At 40.7% G+C, this 19,423-nt stretch overlaps 1 protein-coding gene across 15 annotated transcripts in view; it reads left to right on the top strand.

The window, feature by feature from the left end:
* LOC311250962 (RNA binding protein fox-1 homolog 3-like) overlaps window positions 1-19,423 on the top strand; it is a 655,829-nt gene that overhangs the window by 483,794 nt on the left and 152,612 nt on the right. The gene's annotated exons all lie outside the window — the stretch shown is intronic.

A 19,423-nucleotide genomic window follows, 5' to 3' on the forward strand; every position in this document is an offset into this window, starting at 1 on the left:
TCCATGCCTGTCACTCAGATGGCTGTGTTTCTATTAATTGTGCCTTGTTCTTTCAGTTATCACTCTGGGTGCCTCATTCTGTTTGTTTACTGTAAAAGTACTCAGTTGACACCGCATTGGTCAACTGCCGTGTTACTCACCAGAAGCATGCCTCTGCTGTTTTGAGCCTGTGCCTGGTTTACTACTGGCAGCATGTGCAGTGGCAGGCGGTCCCTTTTGCTCTCGACAGTTTGTTATTGCAGCCGTATAAAATATGATAAGACTGGAGAGAGCTGCCGTATAAAATATTAGCGGGCTGGAGTGAGCTAACCTGCCACGTCCAGACTCCAAATAGCCGCCACACATCACCTTTACGGGGTGGCCCAGGCCACCCGCCTGCTGGCAACACACACACACACAGGGGTACAAGCACACATGCAAGCACCAGCTGGGATCCGCAAACACACACACACACACTTAGTTCCATGCCGCAACACAAACACCACAAATCGTTAGGGAAGCAGTGTGTCAGTTCCTTATAATTGTGTCTGTGTGTGTGTGTGTGTGTTCATATATTTGGTTTCCTTGCTCCTAACAGACATGGGAAAACTATGGGGAAATTATGCATTTTTGTTCCTTTGGTTCAGTTAGATTTCTTTATATATACGGTCAGTTTTAAAAGACTTGAAAAATGCTCACCAAAGTGTCCAGTCCTGTCATAATTATACTGTAGCAGCAGTGGAGGGATGGACTTTGAGATTTAAATTTCTGTACTGCTGAAAGCCTCTCTTTGCACTGTGGATTTTCCTCTGAAACCCAAGAATAACGGTGGACTTAGTTTACATCTGTCTTCGCCTTTTTAATGAATGAGAATGGGTTCCAGCTGAATATGTAGTCGTGTTTAGTAAGAGTAAAAGTAAGAGTAAGATTTTATGTTTCAAATTAGATGGCCGTTGACTCTTTTTGTTTCATCATCAGCCACATGTACAGTATAAACCTTACAAACCTTAGACAGCAAGGTGGGGATTTATGATGTTTGTGGTGAGTGACGTGCAACAACGTATGTTGCAGCCTCCAATATGATGGAAAATCAAAATAGTCTAAAGAATGAATTATGAATTAAAGTGTTGCAGAAACATTGGATTCTTATGTTGGTGGTGGGGTTGTTCTGCTTATTTCTTGGAAGTTGTATTTTGGTGCAGTTGAATTGATCACATATTTATTGTATGGCTAAAGATGCAGGTGCATGCTTTGATGATATCAGTGCCAAATCAGTGAGTATGGTGCAATGGAGCACATAAGTTTGTAAACTGTAACAGATATATTTTATATGCCCAACCATTGCATGGTCAACTTTTAACCTATGTCAGCACTGACATATATCATGTGTTTTGCAGATATATTCCCTCGTTTGATACAAAGGATGTGCGACATTAAACATGGTAGCTCACCTGTTTAACCAAACTTATCGCTCTGATGTCATTTGTACCATTGCACCATACGCACCGATTTGGCGTCACGGCTGGTGTGATCCCATCACAAGATGGTCTTCACTTATACCTAATTTCATACAGGCACCTTCCCACATTCCTACCCCCTTACTTCTGGCACCCTTGCATGGACCCCCACCCATCTTTGAGCTCAGCCAAAATCTGTCCACAGACAGACATATGAACACTTTGCAAAGTACTCAAACCTGCTTCTGTGGTAGTTCCCACTACAAAAGGTGTCTCCAGGACTACATTTTGTCATGATGACACACACACACACACACACACACACACACAGACTCATAAGGTAAAAGCTATACCATGCTGTTGCGGCAGGTGAACAGGACTGAAGATACTGAATTTCTGGGGGGAAAAAATTAAAAATCCTGTTGGCTTCACAAAATGTTTTTTCCATTTTACAGTATTGGCCTCGAGCAACCGTATAAGTCGAGCGTGACTTCCGACTAAGTGGTGTGTGTATTGCTTTTGACTCTGACACGATGTTGAAATCCCACCATTCATCTGCCTGGTCCTTCTCTATCCATCCATTTAAACAGACAACATGGATCACAGCTTAAACCCCCCACCAATACATTCATCTCCTCCCTCCCTGTGTATTGGATTCCCATTCTTTTTCTTTTCTTCCATTCTCCCCTTTGTCTTTCTTTCTCCCTGTTTTTTTTTTCCTCCAAGGCGTTGCCTTGAGAAAAAAACATCTCCTTAAGTCAATACCATGTGCTAAATCTGCTTGTGCAAGCTTCTCTGCTCTCCCCTGGGAGGGAGGGCTTGGAGGGAGGAGGGAGAAATCTTTACCAAGGCTCACCTAATAGTTAAACACTTCCTGTCTACTGGTTGGAATACACTGAGGAACGTGGAGAAATAAGCCCCTCATTGCTCGCTTCATTCTTTGCTCTTTTTTGTGTCCCACTTGTCTTTATTCTCCGTGTTGTCTATGTTCTGTCTCTTTTGTAAAGGCTGTCTTGTTTTGTAGCAACGTATTATTTGTTTCTGTGACTCCTGTGGATATTGTTTCATTGAATAATAGAATAGTTTTGGTACAGCTTTGTTGTCACACACAATTGATACCATTTAACCATGTTTAACCCATGATGTTTCCACATTAGTAACACTTATAACATACATGCACATGTTTGTTATCTGTTAATTAATTAAAAGGGAAAATAAATGAGAAAAAAGAAGAGCAGAGGAAGAGAGAGAGAAAGGAAATACAGTTTAATTTGTGAATTTGCGTGTGCATAGTTGTGTCCATTAATAAATTCAACTACAGGCAGCGGGGATCACTTATGGTCTGCGGTTGCATTACTCTCTAGAGTCTGATGACATTACACCCAATTCATCTTTCTGTCTGTTCTTTCAATCTGTCCATCTCTTTATGCATGTACATGTACACATAGCCTATCTACTGTATGTACCGTATATTTGTTCAATTCCAATTCAATATGGAATTCCATTTCTTGAGGTGAGATAATAATACACGTCATTTACATTTTCTCTGTTATACACCCGAAACAGAACAGAACAAAGAAGCCTCATAAGGTCAAGAAAATTGTACAATTACATAAAGACACTCACTCGCCTCACTTGCAGTAATTAGCAGCACTGATTGCTCTGTGCCCCGGGGCAGATTTTGACTTGTACGTATGGAGGGCAGGTACACAATGTAACAATGATGTTAATGGGTGATATAAAACATGCTCAAACCAACACTATCAGAACGCATGTAAAACAAATGTGAATTAAATAACTGAAGAAAAAAAAAGAAAAAGAAAAACTAAGAATTAGGTGAGCTGCTGAAAATCATGTTTTCATTATTTTTATTTACTTTTCACCTTCACAGCACTGGAAACCCGCGCTGTGTGTTTTGTTGTGGCTGCTGCTGATGTGAAAGTGATGTTACTGCGAGAGGAAGCTTGGATCCTTCCATCTGAACCACCGACTTCAAAAGACTCTGTTGTGCCTAATATCATTAACGTCCTGTACTGAAGCAGTTTAACCACTTTTAGACATTCACCTGTACACAAGCTCTGCACGCAGAAACACACACACACACACACACACACACACACACACACACACAGTTTGCCGTTGCACCGCTGTATGTTTGTTGTATACACTTTGAAATGTGTTTGAACCAGCAGCTTCTTCAAGACAGAAATGAAGCTAATGAGTTACACAACTGTTGAGAGATACAACAGAGGAGCGCCGATGCAGCGACAGAGAGATTGAGAGAGAAATGAAAGAGATAAGCAAAAAAACATGAGGCTAGTATTTATGAGAAAGTAGCAACAGACAAAAGAGGAAGCATCTGATGAAGAAAATATGCAGGAGGTATTTCTGCACTGACACAAGACACATTAGTCACAGGTATTTTCTAATTTGACAAAAAAATACACTTGGAAACAGTTACATTTCCATTGTTGACACAGGCTGTCAGAGAAACTGACGTGAAGAATATCAATATCACATCACAAAATGTGATGTGTTCAAATTGTGATGTGTGCAACTTTTTTGTTCGGTTTAGGCACTTGCAGCACTTGGTTTAGGTTCAGGAGAGACATCTGATCCTCATCAGAAAAACTACCAAATGTTGACTGTGAAAGTAGCTCATTACAATCCATTTTTTCTCTGATGGCAACCTCTAGTGGCTGTTGTAATCATTACGACAGCAAAGGAGGAAGTCAGGAGAAGTAATATAAAGCGTGACAAAGCCCACATAGGGAGGAGGTCAGGGACAGATGGTAGCGTTACACAAGCTCAGGACTCTCAACCAGGAGACTACAGTTTATGTCCAATGTTTAACTAAAACTTGAGTTATTTTGACTTGCAAATGTAGTTAAGTTACATCATGTACATAGCGTTCCTGCAGTTATGTACGTACCATGGGTATGTTGGTAACTGAAGTTACGTAAGTAATGTAGTTATTTAAAGCCAAACCATGACATTTTCCTAAACCTAACCAAGTAGTTTTCTTGCCTAACCAACCAACCTTATGACAACGGTCCATTATGCCTAATGCTGTTATGTTATGGGAATCACAGGCAATCAACCTATTAGTCCTTGTTTAGGTATGAGGATGGGTTGGAAAAGATGGTGGTCGACAGAGAGTTAATGCACGAGGTGTTTGTAGTCTTAGCTTTTGTTGCCTAAATCTAAACACACATCAGACTCAGGATGTGAACAGCAGTCTCCACTGTCATCCTCCTGCTCTTTGTAAATATGAGTCATCCTTCACTCAAGAGGAGGTGACTACATAATCCAGGCAGAAAATATGTTTTATACCACAACCTGAATGGGAAAGCAAATGATGACTTCATTTCCAAAAGACAGAGTGGGCTTCAAGTAAATGTTGACCCATCTGCCCTGAGGCTAAGTTCACACAGAACATGTTCTACATCTCTGAAAGTAAGATCTGAATTGCTTATGTCATTCTTTGGCTGGTGGGCACATGTGTGTGTGAGCGTCTTTTACCAGATCAGTGTGTTCTGCCTCTCGTTAGTTATTCTCACCTACAGTATGTCCCAATTTATAAAACAAGAACAATGTAGTTGGACAGAGTAGAGGGCTTTGTTTTTATTCTCTGTTCATCCCTCCGTCTGTGTTACTCTTTTTTCTTCACGTTCATTTTTCATTTTCCTGTCCCTGTTGACTCCCCCCTCCTTCTTGTCGTCTGTCTTTATTCACACACTGTTAGATGAGCAAATATATTTGACCTTGAAGTCGGCCTCCTATAAACAAAAGACAAATAATGATATGGCAGTTAGAATTACAGGGCTCAGTCTGTAATGAATTCTGATACGCTACAAGTCAGACAGAGTTCAAAGTTTCTTGTGCTCCGTCTTTCTTTCTATTAACTTTGATTGATTGATCTCATTTGTTTGTGACCGAGACTCAAGAGTGATTTGTTTTGAAGTTATACGTAAGTGACATAACTTATTTCACTACGTCACGTGAGGTAGTTTTTAAACCTAAAGTATGCTTTTTTTCCTAAGTCATACCATGGATTTTTGGGACCTAAAGCTAACCAAGTCTTAATATATGATAATGTGTGAGCTGTTTGTCAGCAAGCTTTATTTTGAAAGTCTAACCGGACATTGTATATTGTGTGTTTTAGCTACCATGACTGCTGAGTGCGTTATGTACAAAGCTGACGCTAGAGAAGTAGGTAGAGCATCATAGTTTGAAACTTAAGGCCACTGACCGAACTGAAATGGGAGTGAGAACGTGCAGGGTGTAAATGTATACAGATATATCATTTAAATATGAACAGCTAATGCAGTCTGAACAGATATGAACCACATCTCATATTTCAGTAACACTGTATGTATCCTTTTCGAGTGCAATCTGGTTGCTTGTTGTGTGTGCTTCTGTGACCCCATTTGCTCTTTTCCTTACTGATAAGCAGCTGCCATGAAATGTTTCGGGAAAATAGCGTCAGCTTTTGCTGACTTAAGTAAAGGTTAGAAATATTGTGTACAGTAGAAAGAGAGCTGCAGTGACAAAGAGGAACAAAATGAGAGATGAAAAAAGCAGAAAAATACAGTGGAAAACTTTAAGATAACATGTCAGCTAAAGGTCTCTGAGAAGCTGGATGGCTCTACAGTTAAAGGTTATTCAGACAAGCCAGCTTGTTAGTGCGGCAATGATGTGACAGCATACAGTAGAGAGAGGGGTCACAGGGTAGCAGGGTCACAGGTCACAACACTAAGGCATCTGGGGAGGACCCTGCTGTCATTTGTTTAAGGTTACACACTTCCGGTAGGCATCCTGGGGCTTTTTTAACAGGGTCTATGGGAGGTGGTGGGTAATTACCCCGGTGTTTACCGCTGGAATCGCTCTGCTGACTGACAGGACGGTTGAAGGCTGTGTGTGTGTGTGTGTGTGTGTGTGTGTGTGTGTACACGTACGTACTTGTACAGCGATCTTTGTGAGAACCATTTTTAATTTTCTGAAAGTGAGGACATTTCAAAGGGCTGGTTGAGGATTAAGAAATGGTTTTAAGGGTTAGGTTAGAATTAAAGGGTTAGGGCAAAGACGTTGACTAGCTAAAGCTGCTAAAAATGGCTGTTGTTCTAAAATGTTTATTAACTTTTCAGTTTCTCTGCTTTTCAATGGTATCACACATGTCTTGTTTGGGCATTCAGGGGCTCTTTAGTAAATGTGATTATGCCATCAAATAAATTCATCAAGGACACCATTGTCCATACTGATTTCACAGAAAAAGAATGACTGGCATTTTTTAAAAATTCATCCCTTCTCAGACAAAGCAAATGTAAATCTTTGACTTTCATGAGCCATACCGAAACTTATGGCTCTCAAAAATTAAATTATGAATGGCACTTGATGCTGACTGCTAGAATAAGGAGAAAAAAAGAAAGTAAATACAGGAGAGTTAGGTGCCCCCAAACTGGTTCCAAGGGGCTTCTGAATGCGTTTTGTCAGTGAGGGTCCTCACACAGATAGAAGTACAATGTGTTTGTGTGTGGGGTAAAATAAAACTGCAAGCTGTCAGAACGCTGTAATAGAGACAGGTTGCACTGCGGGACTTTGAGGCAAAACACTGAAAGTTTGTTACCAGTCACACACGCACACTCACACAAGAGGTAAAGCAAGGGGAGAGGATGTGAAGGAGCAGGAGAGTGTGCCTGTATTTGTGTGTGAAATCTGAGAAGTCCACTGGTCGTTGCCTGGCAGGGTTGTGGACTGGCAAATGTACAGCTCAGCAATTTAGCCTCACGGAAGGGACATCAAATCCCTGACTCTGGCCACCCTACACGGGACACCTATCTGACCTGGCAACCCCATGAAGCTCACCTATTGATTTGAATCCTCAGACATAAAGATCAAATGGAGGTTTCTGGAGAGTTTTTAAAAATATTTAACTTGCTGTAACTGATATTAAATTAAAGTCATACATTCATTTTTATGTTCACATAAAATATTTGATTCTTAATAATGAAACTGGCCGTGCATCACCTGTACAAAATGTCACTGTAAGCTGTCTACTAATTGGCCGATCCTAAATAGGATAAGGTTGGACAAGCTTGACAATAAGAAACATGGTGACGCCGGTCCTGTTTAGCCAGCTGCAGCAGTATTTAGTAGATCACTGAAGTAAGAACGGGAAGCTTCAAGAGGCTGCATCTGTACGTTCGCTTGATTAGCTTCATTTAGATTTCATGTTACTTCTTTTCTCTGCCACGGACGTGGTTTCTCTCTGGGAGCTGTTTAAGATGATGATGCTGTTTTTCTGGAGCTTCTGCATCTTTGTGTTTACTAGCTAACTGACTGAGGCTGTAAACTGCTATGCGTTAGCCTATGCCCTGGGCTCCACTTCTTCGTCCTCTCCTGAGGCAGGTGACTCATTACTGCCTCTATAGCAGGTGGTGGTATTACAAGAAGGGACACCCTGTTCTGTTCTGACTGCTTAGCAGTGGATATCTATGCAATACAATACATACATGCGTATATCTTGGACATGGACAACGCCAGAACTGTTACTTATTCACACTCTGTTGAAAGGGTTGGTTACATTTTTTAATGCTTTAAACTAATGTCTTCTCAAAATGCACCTTTAAGTAAAGATAACAATCAAAACTAGAAGGGTACTCAGAGAGACCTCAGCCAATAATATGCCAATCTGCACTTGCAAATATGTCTGGATATACTGTATTTCCAAAATGATAAGACTCATTTATTGTCATTAATTCTTGACATCATATAAGGGATGGGCCATGATTTTCGAAATATTAGAATAGTCAATAAAGCACATTTTATGTAGAAATTGGCATTTTGTGTGATTTAGCGCCCCCCACAGTCCCTGAGTGCAACACCACAATCACGTTGTTATTACCAGGCATTAAAATCTGAAAGGTATGCAGCAAACTCACTATCCTTGCGTCCAGGGTAGCATTTTATCCCTGATGATGCTACATTGTGAACAGCAAATCCACATTGAAATAACTGTAAAAGGAAACACATATTAAGACACTGGTTACCATTTCTGACCATCTGTGCACTGTGTGCATATCTTAATCAATGTGACTTGAGCGCCACACTAAACTCCTATCAGCAGACATGAGTATGTTTTACATGCAGCCTCAGACTCTTTTCTCCTTCATCTGTGATGTGAATGAATGAATGATGTGGCGTTTAAGTTCTTACGTATGTTTGTTTACCAAATATAAAAATGTGCATATTGAGGGGACCCTAAAAAAATACAGCCTATTGTAATCTGGCCATTTAATCTTTGAGTTTTCAGCCAGATCCAATTAGTTTCCTCTTCAGCTTAAGCCTCTTGTCCAAAAATATGGCCACTTCAAACTACAGAAAAAACAAGATGGTGGCAGCTGTAGGCTGAGGCTTCAAAACCAAAGTCCACCTTCACCCATCACAGTGGGTTTACTGTCCCACTCTTTACTTAATGTTTGTGGGAAATTTAAAGTATGATTGGAAGTTTTTAAAAATTTTTTTATTATTGTTCTTTGGGTCATGCTTTGTGGCCAGAGGTGTCTACAAAACCTAATGGAAAAGCAAATGTTGACCGAGCTTTTTAATTTAGAAGGTGTAGTGTAGACATAGTCATACTCCTTACTCTGCTGCTGTACTATGTTATGGACACAGAGCATCTGTCTCTCCAAAAATTGCTGATAATTTACACCTGTGTGTGTGTGTGTGTGTGTGTGTGTGTGTGTGTGTGTGTGTGTGTGTGTGTGTGAGAGAGAGAGAGAGACCGTTAAGGAAAAGTCCACAAACGCACACAACACATGCACACACATGCAAACATGCAGCCAATGCAGCATGAATGCTGTCCTCCAGCAGTGAGGCCACTCAGAGCCATTTTCATTAATTCCACGCCATTAATGAGGAAGAAAACGAAATGGAGAAGGAAAATATGGCTATCAATCGCTGGTGTTGTTGGCAGGTATATAATGAAGTATCAAAGTCCAATTGAATTGGCCCTAATTACACTAGCCTCCAGATATTGCTTAATCTGTACCAGTCCCATCAACGTGTGTGAGTGTATGTGTGTGATAGACCGAGTGTAAATGGTACATATGCGCTTGGAAAACACACGTGTATTTGCTTTTGCATTACGCACACAGACACACACACAAACACACACACAGACGCACTCCGTCATGCTTTGCTAAGCAGTGGGTGGGCCGTACCCTGGGTCCTCCCATACTTAATTAGAGAAGCAGCACTTAAGAGGAAATTAGATTATATTAATTGAATTAATCTGATAATATTAGACCACTGCTTAACGGCAATCAGATCAGACCACAGTACAACACTGAGATGGTGTGTGTACGTGTGTGTGCAGTGCAAAAAATGCAGACCTACAGTTTTTTAATTAAAACACGAACAACTCTGAGAGCACAGTCAAATAATGTTGCTGCTTACCAATATATATCAGATTGTTTCTTGGCTTTTCTTGAATCACTTTCAGATAGATACACAGTAATGGCAGAAGAGAGAGAAATTTCATCCCCCTTCTCCTCCCTCTGCACAGTGAATTTGTCCCTCCTTGCAGATTCGTCTCTATTCCATGGTGATGTAAAGAGCAGAGCATCTGTGATGATCTAAAGGTTTCATTTCTTCACTACAGGGACTTTATAGATAAATAGATCTACCCTCATAAAGGGAGAGAGGTAAAGCAGGCATTTAAAATGTAAAGGTAGCAGACCAACTTTGTTTCTGTTGGGGCTTTAATACGAAATGTTGATGATTAGCTCACAGTGTTATTTGGTTTGAGGATAAAACTGGGGGGACTCTAACTCTCTTGACTCATGAACATATAAACAACTCGATTTAATGGCCGTATAGAAGCAGAACACGACATGTGTGCAGCATAATACACAGATCTTGATACAGTACAATTTGATGTGGATCCAAATAAAAATCTGGATCTAGCAGATTTAAATATGTTTTATTTGATAGTGGATTAGGGTTGATAGAATTACATGCCCTGCTAAATGCCCTAGAAGGTAAATGTAAAATGTCCCCACGAAGCAGTTTTGGAGCGGCTGTGGCTCAGGGGTAGACCCAGCGTCTTGTTATCGGAAGGTCGCTGGTTAGATTCCCCTGGTCTGCATGTCGAAGTGTCTTTGGGCAAGATACTTTGTGTGTTTCGTCATCTGCTTGTGAAATCTTAAATTGCAGTGCATCGAGCTCTCTTGACCACAGTAAGAAACGTGTCTCAGTATAACAATTCATCAGTGCCACAAACGACATCTTCTAAAATGTGCAAAAGTTGAATTATTCTTCATGAGGGGAGGGTTTATTGCAGGCTGTTAGATCACTGCAGCAGTTTCAGCTAGGTGGACCTAATAAACTGACTACAGAGTATATTAAATCCAGCAAATACAATAAATGAAGACACGACAGTACAATTTATACTGCAGTTGCATAGCAGAGTAACCATGAATACTTAGTCAGTTAGTGAAGAATAAAGAATAAAAAGATTATTAACAGCAGGATGAAGGGAGTCACAGTGAGTAGCAGAATAAAGAGCGTTCCAAAAAGATAATGAAGAAGGAGGGAGTTAAAGGTCCACCTCCTCATTTCATGCTGGATAACTGCTGCCCTTATTTTATGGATCCAATAGATTTCAAATGGGTTTTTGTTCGCTCACCTAATGGAAGGTGATCAATATCCATGGCTTGAAGGAGAGAGGTATTGCTGTTATGCATCAATATGTCAGGCCAGTAAAATTACCAAATCGGGTATGGCATGTTTGGTTTGTACCAATTCCAATTCCAGTGCCTGTAACTGCAGCTGAACATGATGAACTTGTCGGCAAGCTTCGCTGTGATTTACCTTTGCGATCTCTATGACCGTCTGAACAAGATAAGCTGAAATTGAGCAGGAGTGCAAATTCATGAGATATTTTGTAATGCCACGCTGCTTCTAACTAACTGCTAGCTATCAGATGTCGACATCTGTATCATGCAAGTCTTTCTTTTGAGGTTGTTTCTTTTAACTCAGATAACACTCAGTAGTTTGCATCACAGCCCCCTTGGAGGAAGACTGGGATTTGCATTTTCAGGTGCTCCACATTTTAAATAAATTCATTTTTTTTGTGTTGCTCTCACCCTTCCTGGCTACCTTTTACTCCTTTTGTGTTTACACCATAAAAATCCCTCTTGTGATTCCCACTCTGATCCTGTCATCTCTCTGTACCCCCTCACATCTCTCGCTTCTTCTGGCAACTTTTTAATCCCCTCCTCTGCCGTTTGTCAGGGTTGATACTGTGTAATTTTCTCCAGCGCTGCAGCCTCTTCCTTCTGTTCTCTACCTCATGGCTCCTTCCAGTGATGTGAGGAATGTGTTATGTTATCTATCCTCTGAAGTGCGCTCTGGTTGGCTCTCCTTTCCCATGTTGTGCCAGATGAATTATAAATGTGAATTACAGTATAGAGAGATATGCTCTTTTAACTACTAGAGATCTATCTGTTGATCTCTTTCTCTTGCAATGTATGTTTCTAGTCGCCTCTCGTGGCTTCTCCAGATAGATTCTGTCTCTAATGTAATGTGCTGCATTTCTCCCATATGAAACCTGTCATGCTTTATTAGTTGTATCAACATATAAAGGCATAATGAATTACACTACTGTATCACAACAACCCCCAGAGACAAAACTGGTCATATGACAGCTGGGTTTATAGAACCATACAGATATTTTCGGAAATGACAGGGACCTTTTCTTGTGTATCCAATCTTTAGGTTGGAAAAGCCTGTATAACATGGAAACCTAAATCTATGATCTATGACTTTACATGTTTACACAGTCACACTGGGAGCTGCCCAATACAACCACAGCTAGCCTTCGAGCACCTCTCATAATGCACATGGGGGCCAGAACCTATCCTTGCAGTATACAATACACAGTGTTTTATGCAAACACCAGTATATTCAGTATAACATCAGGTGTGTTTTTTTTTTCCATCAATGACGTCCATGCCACATGAAAGAGGCTGCACAGCTGAAGCCCACTCTCTTGCCAAGTTCTTCACAGCAGAAAGTTAAAATCAAGTAAGGGCAAAGAGCAGAATTATAAGGAAGTAAAAAAAAAAAAAAAAATTCAAAGCCTTTTCTGAAAGCATATTTGTGTCAGTGAGCACAGTTGTAATAAAGATACTGTAAATACGTCTCAAATGATTTCCTTTTGCATACGAAAACCCAGGAACAGCTTTGACCTTAATGATCGATTAATGCCGACAGAACATGAGACTGGGTACTGTAGAATTATGGTATTCTGGAGATAAGGTTTAATATAATTATATTGATTATTTTAATTGATATACAGTATGTGTACCCATCATAGGTCAACATATTGCTAAATATAGCTAAATTATGAAAGCCAAAAGTGGCACTAAATGAAGAGCTCCCTACAAAGAGCCTGAATTCCCATCACCATAATTAACATGTACTGCTTGTTGAATTGTATTATTAAATCATGTTGGGGTAATTTGGGGGTAATTTCAAAGAAATTTCAAATATGTTACTTTGTAACCTACTTACCATGACATCTGAAGACCTGGAAATTTAAGTTTTACAGGCATGGACTGTATTGTAATGAATTAAAACCGTGTGTATGTTTTCATGGTCAATAACTTTGTAATACGATATTACAATAGTAATATGATAGAACTCATTATTAATACCACAAGATAATACACACAGTGGTCAGGTGTAGCTTGAAATACGACCTGCAGTGACCGGCCGTGACGACTGCAGGTCATCATCAGTAATCGCATTAGTTCATCAGTCCATTAAACCATCTTCCATGTTATTGTTTCTGTTCTATTCATTGAAAGTTTTACAACATCACTTCACAGTTTTTATTGTGAACAATGTTGTGAATTAATATTTTTCTCACTGGACTGAGATCTAAAGGATATTAATTAAACTGTATATATATACCACTACCAAATATAAATAATTATATAGTCTATAGTAGTATTATAACAATGAAAACTACGATGATCTCGTCACATTCTTTCTCTTCTTCCGCTTTACTGGCAATGACGTAGCTAACTTATTTCAGATGCCTTTTTGTACACAGCCCTGTTTGAAACACCCACCTTCACGTGCTTAGCAGGTTTAGGAAGTGTAAGGGGGTATAGCGTCAGGAGGTTGCATGCAATGCATCCTGGTACATGTAGACAGGCTGTGCAAGCAGGAAAACTCTTATAACCCAACTTTCTCTTTCAAGACACCACGCACTGGGGATTTGATTGCCTCAATTAACTACATTTGCCATCAACACTGATTGGGACATCCACATAAAAACATGGTGAATTTCTCCTTTAAGGAAGATGTAGAGGTAAAACTCACGTCTGTAGGGCTTGGATAGGTTGAATTGCTCCTGAAATGGGGGCTGGGATAGTCTGTAATTGTGTAATTGTTGTGCAGTTTAGAGATGAACAGATGTCTCCTCTCCATTCCATTTTTTCACACCTCTATTTACTTTAATAGTCTTTTCCCAACACGTCCAAGTCAATTACTTGGACTGGCCTGGTGCACCGATCACTGCATATGGCACAAGGAAAACACACACACACACACACACACACAATTTCGGAAATAATTTGTGATTCCAATCAAATGACAAAAGTAAGCAGTTGATGTGGGTGAACAGTGGGGCCCATTTGCGGGACAAATAGAGGAATTCTGAAGCACGTGAGTTGTAACCGTAGCAACATATACACATGTGCATTAGCTGTTTGTGTGTGTCCACGTGTGTACATGTCAGTTAGACAGCAGCTGGAGGAAGCCAACAGCATCTAGAGTATACGTTATTCAGCCTACTTTTATTTACCTCATCCAGCATTTGGATGTTACCAGGCTGCAAAATTGTTAATTAATCTTCATTAGTGGTGCTTTTGATTGGTCAAAGCAGAATTTTTGTAGCTACAAACACAAACACACAGCAGTTAGAATAATTTACATGCCTCATAAAGTATTTTCATCTCGTCACTGTCAACAGGATGAGAACACTGCATACCCACGTAACATGCAATTGTAAACTTCCCCACTAATGAATTTGGCAGTAAGGAACCACAGCTAGATGCTTTTAAATTTATAAACAATACATTATAAATTCATGAGGTTATTTTAAACATCAGCTCTATGTATGATTAGGCTGAGCAGTGTAAAAACTGCAAGTAAAATTCAACACACAGTTTTTGTCTGGGCACCCCTGAACATGTTTGTCTTAACGTGAGGTGTGGTCAGGCGCACTGATGGTGGATTGTTATCTTGAGGCAGCAGAAAGCAACAGCGCCATAGACCAACAAAAATCTGGTCTAAAGTCAAAGGTGTAGTATGTTTCCTGCCATTTAAAAAGCACATTATTCAGATAGTAAGATGCTCCTTAGCAACACACGTACACTCTGGTTTTATGATAAGAGAAGCTGCTTTCAGTTATTTTAAACATTTCCATGATGCAGTAATGTAGATGACACTAATATCGTGGCATATTTGAGCAGCAAAAGTAAAAGATGTTATTAACTTGACAGGAAACAAAATCAAACTTTTATCTTTTATCTGCTTTACTGTCACAATCTGGACTGTGTGTGTGTGTGTGTGTGTGTGTGTGTGTGTGTGTGTGTGTGTGTGTGTGTGTGTGTGTGTGTGTGTGTGTGTGTGTGTGTGTGTGTGTGTGTGTGAGTGAGTGAGTGAGTGAGTGAGTGAGTGAGAGAGAGAGAGAGACCTTTTGATGTGAAGAAGAACACAGAACATTAGTTAACATGAAATACTAACCAATCCTGTTGGCGAGTCAGGAGTTTTAGATAAATACGTTTATCATTGTTCCTCGTACACAAATGTGCATGTTAAGGAATACACATTGTTTCTGCTGCAGATAATGTCATTAATATTTTCCTCATTTAAAAAGGACATATTTCACCCACCTGCATCACAGACAAACAGAGTTGTTGATGGAACAGATGATTGTGAAACGGCGGAAGCAGAGGGTCCAGCAGCCGAGGACCACATACCTATCCTTAAGTGAAGACGAGTGCCACTGTTTAATAGCAGTGCTTCAGGTCCTAGCGCAACTGGCTCTGAAAGGGAATTATCCGCTGTTTAACTCGTAAAACAGAGTTGGACACGCCCTGAACACACTTACATGATGCGCTTTAGACCAAACGCCACAGAGCGTTCAGATAGGGCACAAAGATTTGTCAATTTGAAAAGTCTGATAAAGCTGCTCAACTTTGTAACCGCTGATTTATGCACCGGGTCTGCATTTGATTGAATTTGCGTTACACATACTTGCTTTTAATTTATCACACATAAACTTGTTGCTGACATGGTGTGTGCGTGTGAGTGTGAGAGAGATGTACTGCTGTGTGAAACATTGCATTATGCATCCTGCTTGTCTAGTTTCTTTAGCGGGGTTCTGATACTATATGTCTGTTTTAAATGTGACCTGACAAAGGACTGCAAATGACAATTAGCTTTAGGCTAACTCTGGTACAGTAAACTATACCAAATTATAACTTTTATAGTACTGCCCACAGTCAGTATTTTTTAATACGTAGTCTTTCAGATTCACATTCTGCCTTGCATGCATGTCACTTCATGCTGTCCTTGAGGCGGGCTGTGTGTTTGAGAGAAAAAATGAGTAAAGGAAGAAAAACTCAACTTATTTGTAACAGGTGGTGTAAGGACCCAATTGCAGCACTCGAAAAACCAGGAATAGTTTGCAAGACCCAACTCAGCAGGAACAATGCAAGACGAGTATAAACACAGGAATGTCTTAATAAAGTCTCTGGGACTGCCGCAGCCAAGGCGGGCTGAATCTGGATGTGAAGCCGAGGAGAATGTAGCAGCAACAGTCTCAACACACTTGTAGATAGATGGGAGACAGACTCGGTAGCGAGGTGGAGGAAAAACTTTGCCAGACAGCCGCAGGCACCACTGTATCCAGTGTAGCGGAGAATCTCAAAGCCGGGGACAGAAGGCAGGTGAGTTTACTGTAGATCAGGCGAGGCGGGTTGGTCAGCAACAGGGAATCAGTCTGAGGAGAAGTGCTGGAGAGTCTTGCATGAAGGCAAAGAACAACCTGGCAACGAGTGTGTGTGAGGCTGAAGTATACTGTAGATACCAGGTTGATTGCTGATGAGGGGAAGCTGTGAGAGCAAGGTGAGTAGAGTTGGATGACTGGGAGAAAGAGGCAGGTGACAGGGCAGGCAGAAGAAAGCAGGTGACTGGTAAGCCAAACTGTGACATTATTCATCTATATTTAACTCTTTTATGTCTTCATTCTCCTCCTCTCATTAACATTGATTTCTCTGTGTCCACTCCTCCCCCTGACTATAGATCTCTTGTTTCTCCATTTTCTGTCACAGTAAACTGTGAGGTCTTCACCCCCTCTCCCCAATTTCCATTACTACTAACCCCCCATTCCTCCTTCTCCTCCTCATGTAACCTCCATTTTCTCAGGCGTCACCTTTGCGAGTCTTGCAGAAAATTAATTTAATTGGGCAGAGTGCTTGCCAGTCAATATTTCCAGCCAGAGAGGGAGAAGGAGTGGGAATGGGACTGTGGGTAAATCTCTAGACAGGTACTGGGCGTCTGTCCAGATTTACCTCCTTCCCTCCCGCTCATCCACAGAGTCAACATAAACCATGCCACCGCCAGTGTTAGATCTACAGTATCAAATGTAGCTCTTGTGCCATATGCTTGCTCTCCAATTGGTCCAGAGACCAAAACACTACTGATTTGGTGTGTGTTTGCACGCAATTAGTGTAAAATCTGCAGTTGCGTTGGAAAGGGTAGCTTCAGTCTCGAAAGAAGATCCCACACACTGCTCTTGCTCAGCATTGTAGTACTGTATATTAATTCTACTGACTTTTCAGTCCCCCTGGACCTTTGCTATGAGGGTTTCCTTAGAAAATATTGAAATACCCAACCACGGTCACTGGCTTGGCAGCCTTGTTGCCTCAACTCCCAGATGAAAGTCAGATAATGAACATGTAATGTGAACGTGATACGACACGTTTTGTAGACATGTCAGTACGGTACATAGCCTATGACATGTACAAATTTGAACGTATCTGTGGTTTTAACTGCTAACATTTGATCCTGGAGACTAGGCTGGTTTTCTACATGGCTGCAGGCACTGGGAGAGCAAAATGTGTAGCAATGATGATCATTGGTGATTTATGTACTTGGGACTGAAGAGTAATGGTGAATTAAAATTGACATCCTTGACCTTTGACATAATTTATATGATTGATTTGTAGCTAATATTCTCAATATAGGATACAACTACAAACATGAATACATAAATGGTATGAACTTGACACTGAAGACACCTCCTTTCCATAGTGTGAGTGTGTGTGTGTGTGTGTGTGTGAATGACAAGTTGGGTAAAGTGCTTTGTGTGGTTGGTAGACCAGAGAAGCACCAATGTAAAAGCAAGTCCAAAGAAACGAAGAAAGGCGTAACACAGGAAGGAGAAAATAACCATAATAAGAGAAAGAAGATGACGAAAACCAGGATAAAATAAACACTGTGCAAATGGAATTGAGGGAGAGCAGGAGCAGGAGAATGAATGAAATGTGAGAGCTGATTTTAGAGGAATGGCTCGTGCTGGTGCCAGACTTCACTACAACAACCCTCCTCCCCCATCCCAGTGTTAGTGTGTTACTCCCCATGGCCCAGTGGTGACATGGCATTTAATAAACTGCCTGCTGTGAAACAAACTACCTCAATTAATTCCTCTGACTGGGCCCTGGCCTTTCTCTCACTTTCACACCCTTGGGTTTGTGTGAGTGTATGATTTAAGCCGTCTTTTGTCCAGTCTTTTTGTCTCCCCACTGGCTGTATAAGCTGCATCAAGGTACAGATCCAGTGCTGTCTGCTGCAACATGATCTACTTTCATTCATTATTTCATTGGTTTCCATCTCAATACACAGTGTATATTCACCCCCAGCGTGTTCCTTATGAAACCATTTTTCTACACTCTATTGCTCTGCCACATGAAGTATCAGCTCTATGTTATGTGTGGACAGTGATGCGTGTGTATGTATGTGTGTAGTCAGTGTGTGTGAAACCCCTATATTCTCTGTCATATTTCTCTGTTTCATAACAGAGAATTATGAGTGCACTGATGCTGTACAGTAACAGCAGACCAGGCCAGATGTGGAGGTCAGAGGAAAACCTACTGTAAATGCAAACAATTTGCTATATTGACAGAAAAATACCATTATACCGACAGTAATGTGGTCATGAAGAACACAGTGTGTACAAATTGTACAAACAAAGTAGGCTCCTGTCCTCTAGATTTCCATCTTTATGTGAATGTATTAAAGAGGACGTGAAAAACGTTCCAGAATGTTTTGAGTAGCAGTAATTCTGAGACCTTGTGCTGCTTTATTGTGACCTACCACTCAAGATGGAAGCCCCATCACCAGGATAAAATGTTAGCAGCTAACATTTCTGCAAACCACAGGTACGTTTAAGTTTGTTCATGTCATAGGCTACGTACCATACCGGCATTTGCACACAACATGTTGTATCACGTTCACATCACACCTTTATTACCTGACTATAATGTACGTAGGTAGAGCAGATGGTGGTGGAGTTGCAGGCAAGAAGGCTGCCAAGCTGGTGACCGAAGTTAAAGACTATGTTTCAGCATTTGCAAGTGTGAAACCACTGGATAGGTTTGACGAAGGGACACAGCGTTCCAATAGTCGGAAACGTGATACCACTTGATAATTTTAAGGAGACTTCGGGACAATTTCAAGCCATGTTCGTGGCAACACAAAGATTTTTGTTCAACTTTGATCCAGCACTAGCACTAGCCCAGAACCAGCAAAAAAAAAGGTCGAAAAGGGGTATGAGATCACTGCAAGGAGGTCCAGCTTCACCCCAATAATGTCACTTGCCTTTCTGTTCAGTTTGTTGAGTCTGT

The sequence above is a fragment of the Pagrus pagrus genome (assembly GCF_965226575.1).
Source record: "Pagrus pagrus genome assembly, chromosome: 21".
In the NCBI taxonomy this organism is placed as follows: domain Eukaryota; kingdom Metazoa; phylum Chordata; class Actinopteri; order Spariformes; family Sparidae; genus Pagrus; species Pagrus pagrus.